We start from the raw sequence: 18,522 nt of genomic DNA, 5'->3' as shown, positions 1-18,522 counted from the left end.
AATTTATTAAACTCAACAAAATAAGAATTGAATGAGTTATCTGAGTAATTAATATTAAAAGTAATACATTTTAAGGTAATAAACAACAACAAGAAGAAGAACCTTGACTATACTGTCAGGTTTGTAGACGTCAGTTTGGCCTAGCCACATAAAGTACTCAGAAGCCACTACCCAGTCTCTCTCACAGCATGGGCCCCACTGGCTACACGGTGTAGGACAGTGTCAGCTCCCCTGAAGAACTTGCCAAACATGGATCTCACCTGATCAAGATCCTACACTCAATACTGGAGAGTGGAAACAGCCAGGGCACACTGGGATCTGTGGCCCCCTCTCTTCAGTCCCTCTTAGTGCCCGTGGTGTGCTGGCTGGTTTCATATCAACTTGACACAAGCTAGAGTCCTTTAAGAAGAGGGGCCCTCGGTTGGGGAAGTTTCCCCACCAGATTCACCTGTGTACTTTCAAGACTGATGACGGCTGTGAGCATGCCCAGATCCCCGTAAGCTGTGCCAGCCCCCTGGGCACAGGGGTAGTCCCAGGTGCTTTGTAAGAAAGCACGTTGGTGAACTGAAGACCCAGATATCAATCCACACACCTACAAACACATAAATTTTGACAAAAAAAACCAAAAGATATAAAATGGAAAAAAGAAAGCATATTCAACAAATGGTGCTGGCATAACTGGATATCAACACGTAGAAGAATGAAAATAGATCCATATCTATCGCCAAGCAGAAAACTCGAGTCCAAATGGATCAAAGACCTCAACATAAAACCAACAACCACACTGAACTGCATAGAAGAGAAAGTGGTACGTACACTTGAACACATTAGCATAGGAGACAACTTCCTAAATATAACCCCAGTAGCACAGACACTGGGAGAAACAATTAATAAAAGGGACCTCATGAAACTGAAAAGCTTCTGTAAAGCAAAGGACATGGTCAACAAGACAAAACGACAGCCTACAGAATGGGAAAAGATCTTCAGCAACTTCATATCAGACAGAGGGCTGATCTCCAAAATATACAGAGAACTCAAGAAATTCGTCATCAAAAGGGCAAATAATCCAATAAAAAGTGAGGGTACAGACCTAAACAGAGAACTCTCAACAGAGGAATCTAAAATGTCTGAAAGACACGAAAGGAAATGCTCAGCATCCTTAGCCATCAGAGAAATGCAAATCAAAGGAACTCAGATTCCATCTTACATCTATAAGAATGGCCAAGATCAAAAACACTGATGACAGCTTATGCTGGAGAGGATGTAGGGTAAGGGAAACACTCCTCCATTGCTGGTGGGTGTGCAAACTGGTACAGCCCTTTTGGATGTCAGTGTGGTGATTTCTCAGAAAATAGGAAACAGCCTACCTCAAGACCCAGAAATACCACTTTGGGGTATGTACCTAAAGGATGCTCAATTATACCACAAGGGCATGTGCTCAACTATACTAGCAGCATTAGTTGTCATAGCCAGAACCTGGAAACAACCTAGATGCCCCTCGAATAAGGAAAATGTGGTACATTTACACAATGGAGTACTACACAGCAGGGAAAAAATAATGACATCTTGAAATTTGCAGGCAAATGGATGGATCTAAAAAACATCTTATTGAGTGAGGTAACCCAGACCCAGAAAGACAAATGTCACATGTACTCACTTATAAGTGGCTTTTAGACATAAAACAAAGAACAACCAGCCTAAAATTCACAATCCCAGAGAACCTAGACAACAATGAGGACCCTAAGAGAGACATACATGGATATAATCCACATGGAAAGTAGAAAAAGACAAGATCTCCTGAGTAAATTGGATGCATGGGGACCTTTGGTGAGGGTTGAAGGGGAAGGGAAAAAATGGAAGGAGAGGGGAGAAAAATATATAGCTAAATAAAAATATTTTTTAAAAAAAAATAATAAAGCAGGTTGATAAATTATTGGAACAAGCCCTTAAGTGGTGTTCCTCCACAGCCTCGACATCAGTTCCTGCCTCCAGGTTCATTCCTTGAGTTCATGCGCTGATGTGTAAAATAGATAAACCCTTTCCTCTTCAAGTTGCTTTTGGTCGTGGTGTTTTACTACAGCTATCCACACAGCAACTAAGATCCTTGGCATAAATACTACAAGTTGACAGTCAGAGTTCTATCCACAGCCTTAGAGCAGTGAAGGGGGTTTAAGGAAGAGTCTGCTGCTCAGGCTTGCACAAGCATCCTGTATCCTATAGTTGACAGTCCCCTGAGACAAGCTGCCTGCTCTGTCAGGTAGTTCCAGGGTTCACATCATACTTTCTGATGACAAGTTTAGTTTCACTAAATGGGAAGCCTATGCTGTTCTGTTGTAAATAACTATGGGTTCAGCAGTCACGTCTTCGAACCTCATGTCGCAATTCTGAGGTCTCTGGGCATTCATTCCCTGCAGAAGAGGGAATAGAGGATTCCCATCTGAAAAATTAGAGATTGGGTTAGGTATTTGGAAATGTCCTTCCAATAGGGAAACAGAATAAGTAATGCAATATCAGTATCAAGAAGGCATGAATCTAAAATCATTCATTAAATGTACTAAAGTCATATTAATGCAAAATTGTATGTGAATGTTTAGCTAAATATGAAATTTTGTGAAGGAATGGAGCCTTCACTTTTAATATGTGTTTGGATATAGATGTAATGGGTTTACAGTCACACACATACGTGTATATATCTGCATATATATATATATATATATATATATATATACAGCTTTAACAGTATAGATGGTGATAAATAAAATTTTACAAACCAGTTTTCTCTGTAATTGTGCTATAATCTATTAATGACTTAAATCACTTTATTCTGAGCCTGATACAGTGAATTTAAAACAAAAACTCTTAATTTCTCTACATGTATTTCAAGATTAAAAAAAAAACTGAAAGGAAAAAACCACAGCCAAAACAAGGCAAAGTTCCATGCACAACTCAGTAAGTCCCCAACAGCAGCGTCACAGCTTGGATACTAGGGGTTCAGAACAGCAGGGACACAATGACCAAGTTCTCCTTTGGGATGTTTCAATAGATCATTCTTCAGTGTGCCCTTTCTATACTGACCAGGTCATTCACTTCGTATCTTATTGAAGAGATTTTATGTGTCATTACTATTTAGCAATGAATCATAGATAGATGACAGACAGTCTGATGGGAGACAGATAAGAGATAGATAGATAGATAGATAGATAGATAGATAGATAGATAGATAGATAGATAGGTGGTGGGTGGGTGGGTGGGTGGGCAGGTGGAAGATCCATGGATGGGTTCCAGAGCACAGATCTTGCCTTACGGAACGCTTAGGGGAACAAAGAGTCAAATGGAAGGTTATTTTCAGCATAGCGACTAAGCATTGCACAAAGAGTAATGTTGTCAAAGGGGCTACAGGGAGCATGGTGTACCTTAGGGGAACCAGAGAGCTCACTCTTTGATCAGTCAGTAGGAATTTTCCAAAAAATGGGTTGTTAAACTGAGGCTGAGTTTGGAAGTCCACCAAGGGTTGGACATGTTAAGAGGCCAGTATGCCTCCTGCACACACACAGTGAGACATCAATCACAGATGTGGCCAGATCACTGGATGTAGAAATGATCGTTAATCCTTAGAAAGGAATGCTAGCTATAAATGGGGAAGATTAGAGAGAGATTATATGTAAATATACATATATTTTGTTTGACACATGAAATGATAATTGCCTTAACTGATCACTGCATATTATATGCAAGTAACTATTTTGTGTACACTATGAAGCAGCTGATTGCAACAAGGTGGCTTTAGAATCTCAAGGAAGATGTACAACAAAATCCCTGTCTTCCTGAAGATTAATGAATAAAGACATAACGACATACAAAGTACAGATCTTTTTGCCCAAGGACCTCACACCACTTTAGGTACTCTTTAAGTACAAATCACTGTCATTACCAAGATCCATCAAATTAAAGTGGTAATGGAACAATAATAACAATCAGATTTTATTTCACAAAGCCTAATATAGCATTAAAAGGAAAATAAAATATTTGCCTTGCATCATATGGGTGATTTGTTAGTCTGTGAAGAAAGTAAAAACTGAAATCGATCAACCAACACAGTTAAGCTGACAGATATTAAATAACTAATTAGAACAATGTTGTACTTCATGGTCAAGATGAGTGTTTTTATGCTAAAGTGGCGGGCTACCATGGTCAAATGAGGTAGAGGTGGGATCAGATTTTGAAGGTGTATGTGGATGCTTTCTCTTACTGCTCAAGGTGAGGCGACCATGAGCCACGGTGGCCCTCCTCTTCACCCCCACACTTAGCTGCCATTCTTGCCAGCCAATTCAAGGCTTCGGACTCCACTTTAAGATTCTCTCCTGTGCTAGTTGAAGACTCATTTAAAGAATCACTTTTGTCTGCTATTAAGAAAGAATTATGAAGGCTCTTCTCTCAAGTACAAAACGTAGTAGAATCCAGTTCGTTAGCAGATCTTCCCCGCTCTTACAGTTAATAAGGCTAATTTCAACTATTGAAGTAACATATTTAATTGAAAACCTGCTAAATGGTAGGTACTATCACAGGAGATGTAGACAGGGTGAAAGTGAAGACAGACACGGGGGGAACAAAATTAAAATGCTGAGAACTGCCACGAGGAGAATTACAATGATGTGATCAAAAGCGGTTGTTTTGACTTTGTGGTCAGAGGTGACCTCTCCATTGCTATGAATTTAAGTTAATTCTTGAATGACAGGAGGGAATTCCACGTGGGCTGGGAGAACTGTATTCACATGGATCTGTGTGGCTGCTGAAGGAAATGACCATTAGTGTAAGCCTAGCTGGTGTGCAGTACAAAGGAGGAAAGGCTGATTATGGGGGTGGAGGGGGGAGGCTAAGGGGATAGAGGAGCAGGAGGAAGAGCAGCTTTAGAGGAGCTGGCTGCACGGGAGAGCCCAAGGAAGACAGTAACCGAGAAGAGAGGAATCCACTGAGCAGTTTAAAGAGAGGAGAGGGGGTCTGATGGTGCACACAGTGAGGAGCACAGCCTGGCTACATTGCTGGGCTTCTAAGGCAGGAACATGGAGGTGGAGAGACTGGAGTTTAATTACAGCAGTACCACAGAGAGACAATGGTGGCCTGCCCAAAGCGGTGTCACAGAAAGGTAGACAGCGGCCTGGTTTTGTATTCACTATCTTCTTGGTAGTGCAAAGATTCTTGGTGAGTGGGTGTAGAATTGGTAAAGATGAGAATCAAAGAGTGACCCAAAGATTTTCAAGTTCAGAAAACAGCCGAGAGATCAAGTTGTTGAGAACGATGGAGACAAACAGAAGGGTAGGTGCGGGGGGTGGGTAGATAACTCTGGGCTCTGGTAAATGACAGACACTTACCAGATGTCTGGATAGTGATAGCAACCACTCAAATAAGTAATAGAAAACTAGGTATTTCAGGGAATAACATAGACTGGCAATAAAAATTTAATCACCTTATTGGTAATTTTGGGTACAGGAGATTCAGGCCATATTGGAAGAGTCGATCGATTTGTATAGGAGAGAGTCAGAGTTATTGTGAGAAGGTTTTGAGTATGAGTAGATCAAGAAGAGACAGCACAGGCTTAAGCAACTCATTGATGCTGGCATTAACTTTCAGTATTTTAGAATGGTTGAGGAAATTAATGTCTAATGAGGCTAAGGGTTGGATTAGCTCCTGGGGATACTCATATCTAAATAGTCATGCATTTGAGGATGGTATGGGAGAAAGCAATAGGAAAATAGCAATTAATAAAGAAGAGCCTTGAGTCACTAATATGAGTGTATGATTTCTTTATGGCTCCATTATAAAATAAAACTGTTGTTAAAACCAGAGAGAGTGCAGTGGAGTGGGACCTTTGAGACAGCCTGCAGGAGATGGAGAGAGGTGTTGCTTGGATACATGTGGATTCAGCCAGGTCACAAGTGATGTTGGGAGGCTGAAAGTGTTATTTTAGCACATGTGTGATCCCTGTGCTCCCATGAAAGGTAGGGAGGTAGGTCGGGAGAATCTCCCAGAGCTCAGGGGACTAACTAGCTTGGGGAACACAGTGCAAGCAATAAGTGATTCATTGTCACACAAGGTGGAAGGTTAGGACTGACACCAAGGGTGTGCTCTGCCTTCTCCATATGTGAGTCACGGCAAGGGCAGGCATTCACACATATGAAAACACACACATATAGGTACTGTACATGTGCAAAAACACATATACACACAAGATCTTTTCATTAATAACTTTCTTTAAAAAAAAACACTGAGTTCCATCTCCACGTTACACATGGTAAGAGGAGAGAATCAACTTCCTCAAGTGTCCTCTGACTTCCACATATGCACCGTGGCACCCCTGACCCCACGTACATGTGCATGCATGCACAAACACAGAAAAAGAAGTAGGAAAAAGTCAAGTAGCATGATCTATGGAATAAGTGTGATACACTATCTCTTTTGCTATGTAAATTTAACCAAATGATCCAATTTCTCCCCAACAGGTGTGTGCATGTGTATAGAAAGTAGAGTTACCCAGATGTGTGTGTGTGTGTGTGTGTGTGTGTGTGTTCTTGAGTTTACATCTAAACATGGATTTTTGACTATACTGTTTATGTATTAGGGAAATATAAGATCAGTAATGATTTCTGTGGACGTTTTTACTAACTTCTCAGTATCCTATACTCACTCTGGGAAAAAAAGAAAATAAAAAGAAACCTCTAAATTTAAAACAAAAACAAGTGTTTCTTTGTTCATGGACTAATGCATTCACATTGTGGCTACTAGGTCCAGTAACCAATTTCCCATCATACTAATATGGAAAAGCTGGGGGAGGCTATGTGGTGTGTCCATGTGCCCCCATGTGCAAGGACTGGTGCTCTAACATTTGAAAGAGAAGCTACCGTTGCACTCTGAAAATGGTCAAGGTTGGATGGAGAAAATATCGAGAGCAATTGGATCACAAAGTTACAAAAAAATCAACATAGCAAAAATACATCTTTGCCTACAGAACCTCCAGAGTCAGTCTTTAGAGAAGTGGCTATGGTTTGGCCTGAGAGCTGCCAAAAATATTTTCTTCCAAGCGGTCCCTGGTGCTTCCAAGCAGTCCCCGCTGAGATGCATTGGAGGCTCCAAGATGAACAGAATGTTAAAAAACTAACAAGATTTGTGAGAGTCTTTTGGCAAAGTTGACAACAATTAGTGTCTATTAATTTTTTTTATTAGTCACACAGTAGATGCAACAGAGGATGGGACACTTAAACGTATACATTTGATACCTGTCAAGGCATAGCATGAATGTAAATACTGATGAAAAGTAGGTGCCTGGGGAAGAGAGAGTCGGGGACAGAAAAATTGGCCAGGATTGAAACGACACACACAGAAACTGTGACATACCTGATTACCGTCCCTCATTACGGACTGGAAGCTCATCTTAAACAGTCTACTCAGAGCATCTATGACCACGATCTCCGTCCAGCTCTAGGCTCCAGTGTGGAGCTCAGGATAGAGTGGCACTCCATTCCGCGGGCTCTTCTCAGGCATTAATGTCCCAGCTCTATGTACCATCCACAGAGGAACCGGAATGGCCTCTTAGAAAGAGCAACTTCTGGTGCTGTCCTCAGGAGAGAAGCACTGAGTCCCCTCCTTCTATCTCTGCAACAGGCTCTGATTCTAAGCTAGCCCCTCACTCTTCCCATGGTCCCATGCAATGTTCCTCCTGTCTGTGGGGTGGCTTTCTTCCCCCACCACAGATACCATGAGTGTTCCCTTCTCCTTCTGTGAAACTCTTCCGACTCACTTAACCAGATCATCCTTCTCCACACTCAGATGTTTCACCCAGAGGTTTTCTTTGATCCTGGGCTCAATCATAACTTTATTCTCAGTCACCTCAGCTCCGCTCCCAGCACAGTGTCATGGGAGAATTTCTGAGTTTGAGGGATTCTACAACAAAGACAATTCTTCTGTCTCTCAGTTATGTTTCCAGGGACAGAAGTTGCTTGATATCCAGTAAATATATAAGAAGTAATGACAAAGTAACTGAGAATGAATGAATGAATGAATGAATGAATGAATGAAGAGACTCTACTCTCTTCCTCTCTCAGCGATGTATCAATTATAAATTCTCACAGAATACTGTATGACCTGTTATCAACTCTTTGGAAAAATAGTCTTGTGACTGTCTTTCAATTTTAATTAATAAACTAATTAGCTTTTTGTGATGCTGGGAATTGAACCCAGGGCTGCACACATGCTAAAGGAGTGCTCTATCACTGAGCTACATAAGCCCGGCAAAAGACAGAAGTCTAATTGGTTCAATATCATTAAGTATAACTTCTAACCCATTCCCACACTGTCATTCAAGGTGGTTAAGGGAACCCTAGATAGTGATTGTTCTTTCAAATGAAAGATTAAGTAAAAATTTTGAAACAAAAACAAAACAGCTACATCAGTGTGACATACTGAAGAGGAAAGTCATACACACAAGAAGCAAGAGCAGCGCCAACAACATCAACAACAACCAAACAGCCAGTAGTAACAACTCCCGAGATGGAGAAGGAGGCAAAGGGATCAGAAGCCACTTTTACAGTAATACATCATCCAACTGCCCAGTTTTCAAACAAAATTGACAAGGCATACAAAGATGCACAAATTGTTACTGGAACATAAGGAAAAGAAGTTGGCACAAGTTGTCTCTGGGAGGCCCTAGATCTCAGAGTCGGCAGACTGAGCCACTGAAGTCATTGCTGCAAGGACGCTTAGAAACTAAAAGTATATAATACAAGATGGTTGTTTAATATATCACACAGACAATAAAAAGAAAGCAGCCAAACAAAATTTCTAGACTTGGGAAAATATATAAAAATGACATGAAAATTTGACTGAAGGGGTTTTTAAGGATTCTTGAATGACTATAAGAGAAATGGGAAATTATGAGAACAGACTAGGAGAGAGCTCATCTTAAGAAGCAGGAGAGGAAAAGCACAACAAAGAAATATAAATGAAAAACACCTGATGACGTACAATGCCCACATGGGGACTTCCAAAGGTAGAGATGAAACAATAAGAGTAAATGCAAAACTTCCATAAACCACTGTAACTTAATGATAAACATTAATTATGTACTATAGAAACTCAATAACTATTAATATAAAGGAGCTAAAAATATACAATATATTATGTAGATGATAGCCAAGATATTGGCATCTCATATGAGTGCACAAGAGAGAATCAACAAGGGGAAAGCCCCCAGCACCTTGAAGATATAATTAATTAATTAGGCAATTAAATAATAATAACTAAACAAACTGGGAAAACAGCCAGGGCTGGCAGCACAAGGCTCTAATCCCAGCTGCTCAAGGAAGCTGAGGCAGGAGAATCAAAAGTCTAATACTTTTCAGGGCTACAGTGATTTCAAAGTTAGCCTAGGCAAATCAGTAAAACTCTTGCCATATTTAAGAAATAAATTTAAAAGGCTTTTGTAGAATTTAGTAATCTTTTAGTAGCAGAGAGAGGGAGAAAGAGAGAGAATGCTTCATGATATTTGTTCCTCTCAATTAATTAAAAATTCAACGGCCAGGGACTAGAGAGAAGGCGCCTTGAGTAAGGATGCTTGCTGCTCTTCCAGGAGAACTGAGAGTAGGTTCCTAGAGCCTGTATTGGGTTGCTAATGACTACCTGTAACTCCAGCTCAAAAGATCCAATTTCCTCTTTTGGCCTCCATGGGCGTTGCAGATATCACACAATAAATCTTAGAACAGCATTTGTGGTCCTCATGATCTCATTGTGTGCATGGTCTAAGGAAGGTGAACACATAGAAACATAAAGTAGTGTGTACCAAGGAGTATTGGGGAGATGTAGGTAAAAGGTACGCAAGGCTTAGCAGCCAAAAGATGGGCAGGGTTTGGAGAACTGGTATACAGTAGGATGCCAAATGTTAATAATATATTAGGAGAGAAAATGTGTTAAGAGAGTGGATCATCAGTATTTTAGCATACACACACAACTCACACACAAACAACATGAGGTAACATATATGTTGACAGTCTCACAATGCTGAACATTTGCTTCAAGGCCACTATTAAAGTAACCCCATGTGTGTGTATGTTTGTATGTGTATGTGTGGGGAACAGAAGAAAAACACACAGAAAGCAATCAAGGGAAGGACACCAGATCAAACAAAATATGGGTAGAGAGAAAATGGGAAAAGTTTCACTGACTTTCTGAGATTTGAACCCATACAAAAATAGTGTTTTCTGATCAAAATGAATTTAAACTAGAAATCAAAAAATGTAAGAGGAAATATAAGATATCAACCAGTAATTGGAAATATGGACACAATTCTAACTAACCCATTGATCAAGGAAAAAATAACAGAAAATTAGGAAATAGTATGAGCTAAATGGAAACTACATTCAAAATATTTATGAGCCAGAGCTGAAGCAGTGCTGAGGGAAAAATCATAAGAGCAATCACTCACGGTGGAGAAATTGTAAAGGTGCTGAGCTTTGATGGCGATAGTTTTCATTTGAGACAACAGGAAGGAATAGTGAAGTTAAGCAACAGATGTCAGAAAAACAGGAAAGACTAGAGTAGGAGTCAGTAAACCAGGACAGAAAAAAAAGAGAGAAGAAAATCAATGCAAGCAAGGTTGGCTCTGCAAAATGATCAATAAAATTGACAAACCTACTGCTAGACTAACCAAGAAAAAAAACAAAAGGACTCAGATTAAGAATGGAAGCAAAAACTGGCCACTACTGACCTTCCGTATAGAAACTCAAAGAGTTATAAAGGCAGCTATGGAAAAATCTTAATACCAGTCAATCAGAAAAAATATACACACTAAAAGAAAATTTTTCTTAAAAAGATTCTAGTTACAAAAAAAAAGTCTCAAGACATGAAAAATTTTAATTAGACCACTGTTTTAGCTTGCTTTCTGTGCTGTGGTACGCAGTATGATCAAAGGCACCCTGGAGAGTGAAGGATTTCTGCCATCTTTAAGTAGCAGTCCATCATCCAGGGAAGTCAGGACAGGAACTCAAGGCAGGAACCGAAGCAGAGGCCATGGAGGAATTCTGTCCTGGATTGCTCTTGTGGCTTGCTCAGTCTCTTCATTAAGCATGTAAAGACCACCTCCCAGGGTTGTACCACACAATGGCCTTGGCCTTCCCACATCACTATTAATCAAGAGAATGCCCTACAGTCTTGCCACTCTGAAGGAGGCAATCTCAGATGATTATAGTTTGCATCAAGTTGACAAAGAATTAACTAGCAGCTCCATCATCAACAGAACTTAGAATTTGTGACTTCAAATCTCACACGATAAAGTCTACCTGCACACAGTTTCACTGGTAAGTTCTATAATTTAGAGGACAAAGTCAAGACTCCTTCCACACGCCAGGAGTACAGGTGTGTGCCACTCAGCTGTTTTGCTCATTATCGCTCATTAAAATCCATTATTAGTTGACAGACTTGACCAAGAATAGTCCTGAGCACACATTAAAAACTCAGTAACTGCTTGGTAAATGAAGACTTGTACCAGAGATGTGACTATCACAGCAACTAACACAATTTGAAACTGTCATTTGAGAACATTTATTAAAAGAGAGAATATAAACAGGAGCAAAATGGGGAACTGATTTCATTGCTTCTTTTGTAAGCATTGACTTTTAGATATTAGATTTTAGAATTCCCCCGCCCCGTGGAAAAAATATACAAAAGAAAAAAAAACCCAGAAAAATCTTACAGTTGAAGCCCCTAAGCCTTTTATCTGCATCTGGAGTAGTTTTGCATTGACAGGTAACCATTTCCGATCCAGCCCATGACTTAAAGGACCCACTGATGTCGACGGCTTTTGTGGTACTCATTAACAGGAAATACATAGTGATGAGGGGAATCTGAAGTAATAGGGTCCTTTGTGGTGATTGCATGATTCTCCATAGGAAGAGACATACCTGTGGGTTCTTGAATTTTTATTGTGTTCATTATACCATTGTTAGGTGTAAGATTCTGCACAGGAAGAGACATGCCTGTGGGTTCTAGAAAGAATCTTTATTGTGTTCGTTCCACCATTCTTAGGTGTTGAAATTGTGAGTCCTAACTTGGAAGTTCTATTTTTCTCAGAAAATACTTACAGAAAGATCATCTGATGGACGGGACCCAGTAGGTGGACAGGAAAGCCTACTGGGTACCCGTTGGCCACTGTCAGGGATCTAAAGCGAATCCTCATCTTTTCATCAGGATTATATGACAGAAAGAATAATAAGACAGGCGATTTCCCAGAGAAACATGGTGAAACGATTCTTGTCATATACGGTGTGGTGAACGACTCCGTGGTCAGGACTGAGAGGCGAAGAGAATGGGGGAGCTCACAGCATAGTGCATTTCCTAATCTCCTCCTCACAGAGTCAGTCGGGAGTCTGCACCCCTCTCAGAAGCTGGCCAGGTTCTGCTCTTGGAGGAGGGGCCTGGCCTTTCCTGTAAGCAGAGGCAGCCCTGCCTTGCGGAGCTGTGTTATCTGCACCCCTCAGGCTGTTAACACCTGTAATGGTCAGGCAGGTGACATTTTAGCATGCATCTGTTGTATTCTTTTGTAGCACAGCTAGTGCAAAAAAAAAAAAGAAAATCAAAATAACACCAACACGTGTTTCCTCCACAATGCTTAGCTGATCCGCGCGATTTCTCAACTGAAGGGATGTTTGAATTGGGCGGAAAGGCTTTCTATCCTGTATGTCTGAATTATCTTCTTATCCGTCGGATTCCTTAGCATCTAAACGGCCGCACAGTCTTCCCCGTCAAGAAGAGGGAACAGCTAAGAAAAGAATTACTTATCTTCCTTAGTGTAAACTCTTTTGAAATTCTGAAGTATAGCTGCCACTCAATAAAGCTGAAATGATTACAGGGGAACTGACTCTAGACATCAGAAAATATCCCAAATAAAAGAGGAAGAATGTTCTTTTTCCAGTTGACTAATTTAGGGACAGTTTGATCCAAGCCATTGGCGATGACAGCAGAGAAGAATAGATGGCTACATTTACCATAACACTTCTAAGGATTTTCGGTGCCTGTTTTGTTGAACATAATGCCAAATAAACAAGAACTCTAATAGATAGACCCATAGTATCAATTATTAGCCCTGTCAATCAGAGGATGAAAGCCCGCTACAATGGGCCTGACAGAACCGGCTATTATGATTGTTTCCACAATGTTAGAAATATGTAAATGAAGACACTTGAGGAAGATTTTTGACACAACAGGTTTAGCAGATAGGGCCTCATTATGTCAGTCAGGGGATTCAGTGTTGAGGACGCTTGAATGGACAACCTACAAGGAGAGCTCGGAGTAAATTTGAGCAAATGTTTTTTTTTTTTGAGCTTCAGCTCAAAGTGGAGGGAACCCAAGGTGGTAACATCCTGAAATTATTTTCTTTCAGGTAGTCTGTCCCTTCAACGTAATAGTAGTAGAAAATTAGTTTTTAAAATATCTGGGTTTCAAGGGTATGTTCTAAAAGCTCCAAGTTTTTAATTCTTGTAGGTTAATTGCCAGCTTATTGAAGCACCGCCTCCCCAATCCTAGAATGAGAGGAAGTCTTGAGAGGGTGCCTGGCAGCCAGTCTGCAGAGAGAGCTCCCTGACCTCCTGTGCGTCACAGCACTAAGGCCATGTGGGCTTGCCTCTAGGAAAGGGTGAATCGACCTACAGCTTCTTGGCTTTACAGCAAACAGAACGTGGTGGAAATATTGTCACATAATGTCCAGGATTCGGTCATGAGAAGTCTTGCTTCCTTCCCCTGGGTCTTCTGAAAAACTCCCGCAGGAAGAAGAGGTCAGGTGCTGTGTAAGAGACAGCTGCATTCGGGCTTCACCAAAGGCATCAACATCAGGCATCCCCCCACTGAGAGGCCAGATACCCTGCTTCAGCTCTCTCCTGCACCCACCCCGTGAGACCCTGAGAGGACTCCAGCCTGAGAACCCACTGTAGCTAAAGGTAAAAGGCCAGGCGAGATGTGAGCTAACCCCTCTCAAACCACAGGAGGCGTCTGAAAATGAAGTAGCTGACAATGACACATTTCACCACATTCTAAAATGTATGAGTTCTGTAAGAGAAATAGTACATGAAGAAGGACAAGGTAGCAGTCCCTTAGCCCAATAAGACAAACAGGCCGCTAGAGGATGAGCTAGGAAGGACTGTGCCCAACTTCCAAGCCTTAGAAATCAGAATACTATTCTAAAATAGTCAACGTGCAGTTGCTGAAGATGGAAAAGGAGTGAGTCCCACTGACCATGCCGTAACCGGTCACATTGTCCCTTGTTTGAATAAGTATCATATGGACTTTCTGGTAAAACGGAAATCAGAAAGCTGGCATCAGAAGCCACAGATGTACTCGAGCTGGAGAACTGTCTGGAATGTCACAGGGCTACATGCATACAGGACTGTTTATCTGCAGAAGACCCACGGAAGCTGGTCAATTTATAAAGCGGGAAATCACATCCATGCAGGGACACACACACAGGCAAGGGACATGTCCACAGATCCACCTCACAGACATACAAATGTCCCTGGTGGTGACTTTGTAGGCCCCTTCTTGCCTTCTGTTCTCCTTTTTACATCTCCCGAATGGGTAAAGTTCCCATATATTTCCTGAACAGCTTTTGTCTCAAAGAGTAGTTGGAGATGCTGATAGCTCTGGCCCATATCTAGAGCAGCCCCATTGGGGTAACAACTCCTCTGCTGCCCATTCTCCTGCTTTGCCTGCAAGCTGATTCATGCCTCAGTTAACTGGAAACAGCATCCCTCCAGTACTGGAGGCCCGGGTTAATGGCCATCGCTCCTGAACATCCATTTGACTCAAATAAACCTCAATCGGTAAGGAGCTTGACTTTGGATGAGCACATGTCAGTCCACCTCCCATTGAGGGAAACTTTTGAATTACACTTTAATTAGGAGTTCTAATCACGGGGCGGGGGGGGGGGGGGAAGGCAGGCAGAGCACATGGAAAACAGGGAGCTAATAAGAGAAGGGAAAAGAATTGGTGACCACAAAGGGCTCATTTGCAGTCCTGGTAAGGCAAAGCATTTTTACATTCCTAGAGTATAAGAAATCATTTTCACATCAGACATGTAAAATCACCATTAGGACATTTGTACGTCCTTGAGGCAAGGGGCACCGCCATGGGACAATGGCTAGATAGTCCTAAACTGTGACGCAAGTGTGGCAAACATTAGACTGGTCTGCCTGACACGATCCCAGCAAACGGACAGCTACTCCTAACGCTGACTTTGACTGCTATGCAACAGCAAGATGCTCACAGGCTACTCTTCATGCTACGTGAGCTTTTAACATTATAATAATTATTTTTTAAAAACTAACAGGATTTCCTCAAATATCACCAGAAATAAAAAAACTGAATGGGAAGTTTTCTAGAATATCGTAATTTAGTTTATAAATGGGTTATTAATGGTACAAACCAAGATTTTTTTTCTTAAGCAATTTCCTTCCCTAGTGGCCAGGGCCAGCTGGATGACGGTGTACATTGCAGACAGAAGGAAGACTCACATCTACGATGTCACTCCTCAAGCCAAGCCCACAGTTAGGGGTTTCCCCCCATGATGAGAAACACCAATGAAATACTGAGAAATCCCAGCTGACAAACTGTACATGACCAAGAAATACATTTCCTGTGAGCCGCATACAACTTTCTCTTTATCCTATGAGCAAATACATGAAGATTCACCAAATAATAGACAGTCAGGCACTTTTGAATTTAGTAATTCAACACAGACAGTGTTTAGATGAATGAAAGTATTTCATAACCATTCTTTGAATCCTGTCAAATCAGACGGATCATCCCCTCACCACAGAACGAGCCCCCAGAGACCTAGGCTTTCTGTTTCCTTCTTTGGATTCACTGCCATCTGAGAAGGCTCAGGAAGAATCAGAGCTGCTTTAGGATGGGAAATCAGCAGATGGCACCGTCTCCATCCACTCTGATCCCGGCAGAACATTAGAAGTTCCTGCCTCCAAAGGGAGAAAGCAGAAGGCTGGACCGGAAGATGACGAGTGGGGTCATCGCTTCTGCAGGAGGAAACTGCCAGATTCACCCTACAGCAAGAGGCTGAAGAACCCCCACTGACGGTTAACTATGATCTACTGACAACCTAGGGGCCCTGCGATGTTGTAGAAGGTTGACATAATCTGTGGTGAAAGACCTGTTCTACATGCAAGAAAGAGGACAGTTTTGTGCACGGCAAACAATCTTTGTATTTTCATTTCCCTGACTTCTCCGGGTATGCTAAATGAAAGCCCTTACACAGAGATGGGCTTCCATCTGACCTCAGTCTAGCCCGGAACAGCAGCAGGCTGGCGAGCTTTCTAGATGAGGAAAGGGGCCCCTGATGCTCCCTTGGTGAGTGACCCTTAGAGTCTGAGGCCTTTCTAGAAAGAAGGCTTTCCTGCGTACAGTTAAGCTTATCAACTTCTTCATCTTCCTATGTCAATGACAAGATTTCTCATTTAAAAAAAAAAGCACTGAGACCATGTGTTTTCAAAGGCCAAATCAGTCCAAGAATGTTTAAATCAGTTTATTCACAGAGAAGAGAGTATCTAATCAGTTATCTTATCAGTTGGAGAAGGGGGGCTTCTGCAACACCCATGTGTACTCAGCCAGGAATCACCTTGGTTCACACGCCTGAGGAAGCTGCTTGAGTGGTGATATGAATACATCGCTTTGCCACATCTACTTTATGTCAAGAAAGGGTCCTAGGAGAGGACCCTCCCTGCAGGTTTGTGCCCCTGAATTACTCTGCCTCTTGCTCCACATGAGGGACCCACGGGCTGAGAAGAAAACCCATGTGATGTTGGAGAAGAATTCAGTGTATTAAGTGCCATTTTCAGAGCATAAGTTTGGGATCTGAGCCAACATTTTATTGTTTTTTTAATCCATAAAATATAATGAATACTATAATGAATTAGAATTCCATAATGCAGGTATTTTTATAAACTGCTAAGACCACTGAAAAGTCCTCTTTGGTGCCAAAATATTACGAAGAAACAAGAACCGGATAGCTGAGTAGATGCAGAAGAAGCAGGGCATCAAGCTAGGAACATAGCCTCGTTGTTAAAATGCTTGCCCAGCAAGCGGGAAGCCCTGGACTCAATCCCCATAGCAGCATAGAACTGGGCATGTGCAGTGGTGTATACCTATAATCCTAATACTTGGAAGTAGAAGTCAGCAGGATGAAGAATCCAAGGTCATCTATCCTATGTAGAAAGTTGAAAGGTAGCCTGGACTACATAGGCCATCCTTATCTACACAGACCATGCAAGGATAGCCTGGGCTAAATGAGATCCTATACTCTGATTGTTTTTTTTTTCCAAGAGGAATGAGCAACACCTTTTGAGGTGAGAACTTTTGTGGCTTTAAAGCGGTTTGCATCATTTTGTTAAGAGTGTGGTTTAAACGGAGGGAAAGCTGAGGAGCACGATGCAAGAGTGCGGAAAGATTGGGTAAAACAAGACAGAACACCGCCCCACTTCCTCAGTGCCTCTAGGGATCAGAATGTGTCAGAGGCTCTTCATCCCTCTCTTGGAGTTCCCCTTCATCCTGGGTCATCCTGTATACCAAAGCCCAAAGCACTGTGCTCAAGCAGGATGGGGATCTGGCCAGTTTACCAGAAAATGTCCTGACTTCTCAGCCTCTCCACTGGTCTCTCTCTTTTCCTGAGTCATCACTGTCTGTCCTCTGAGGCAAGGAAAGTGGCTATCCTGCAAAGACTTGAAATTCTCGTGTGTGACCAAAGCCACTGGAATTGGGCCATCATCAGTGGGTCTCAAGCTTAGGCAAAGTCTTAGGCTTGTCTTACTGACTAGAGAGTCACAACATATCTTAAACTGTATGTGACCACACAGAAAGGGTAGGCTTCAGGAAAGCCATTTGAATATAAAAAGGAAGAAAGTAGAAAAGTCTAAATTAACTTGTCTGGGCAAAATTTGACTCACAAGTAGATTCTTAGAATTATCAATTATTTTGTTCAGTATAAAATTTTAAATAACTTCTAAAATCCACATTTAGGGTACCATGTTTTTAACACAAACTATATGGTGTTGGGAACCACAGTCTATTGTTCCCTAAGTCCTTCAGGGGGGGAAGGGGATTCAGAGGTAAAACTGCTGGCTTTGTGTGGTGAGGTCACGACCTTTGGGAACTTGGGAGTTTATCTCTTTCATCTTGGCACTCCCCTGAGACCTCTAACTTACAGGGAAATCAAGCCCCAAGCCTGGGCCAGACACAACGCGGCATTGTGAGAAGCTAGTTTCTCTCTTTCCTTTGGCCTCTCTCTCTCACTCTGTCTCTCTCTCTTTCTCTCTCTCTCTCTCTTTCCCCCCTCTAAACAAAACAGATCTGAACTGAGCCAAGGAAACAAAAATGTATTGTTCCTCACAGATGGAAGCGAGTGTCGCCTAGGTAACCAGATTAATCTCCTCTTTCTCTCCCCTTCCTCTCTTGTAGTGCGGTAATCGGTGGGCTCTTTTC

General features: G+C 41.7%; 1 protein-coding gene across 2 annotated transcripts in view; it reads right to left on the bottom strand.

Annotated features, from left to right (window-relative positions):
* Sox5 (SRY-box transcription factor 5) overlaps positions 1–18,522 on the bottom strand; it is a 998,560-nt gene that overhangs the window by 403,114 nt on the left and 576,924 nt on the right. The window lies entirely within an intron of this gene.

The sequence above is a fragment of the Microtus pennsylvanicus genome, chromosome 8 (genome assembly GCF_037038515.1).
Source record: "Microtus pennsylvanicus isolate mMicPen1 chromosome 8, mMicPen1.hap1, whole genome shotgun sequence".
Taxonomy (NCBI): domain Eukaryota; kingdom Metazoa; phylum Chordata; class Mammalia; order Rodentia; family Cricetidae; genus Microtus; species Microtus pennsylvanicus.
Note: the sequence above shows the minus strand (reverse complement) of the source record. Positions and strands in the feature narration are given on the sequence as shown.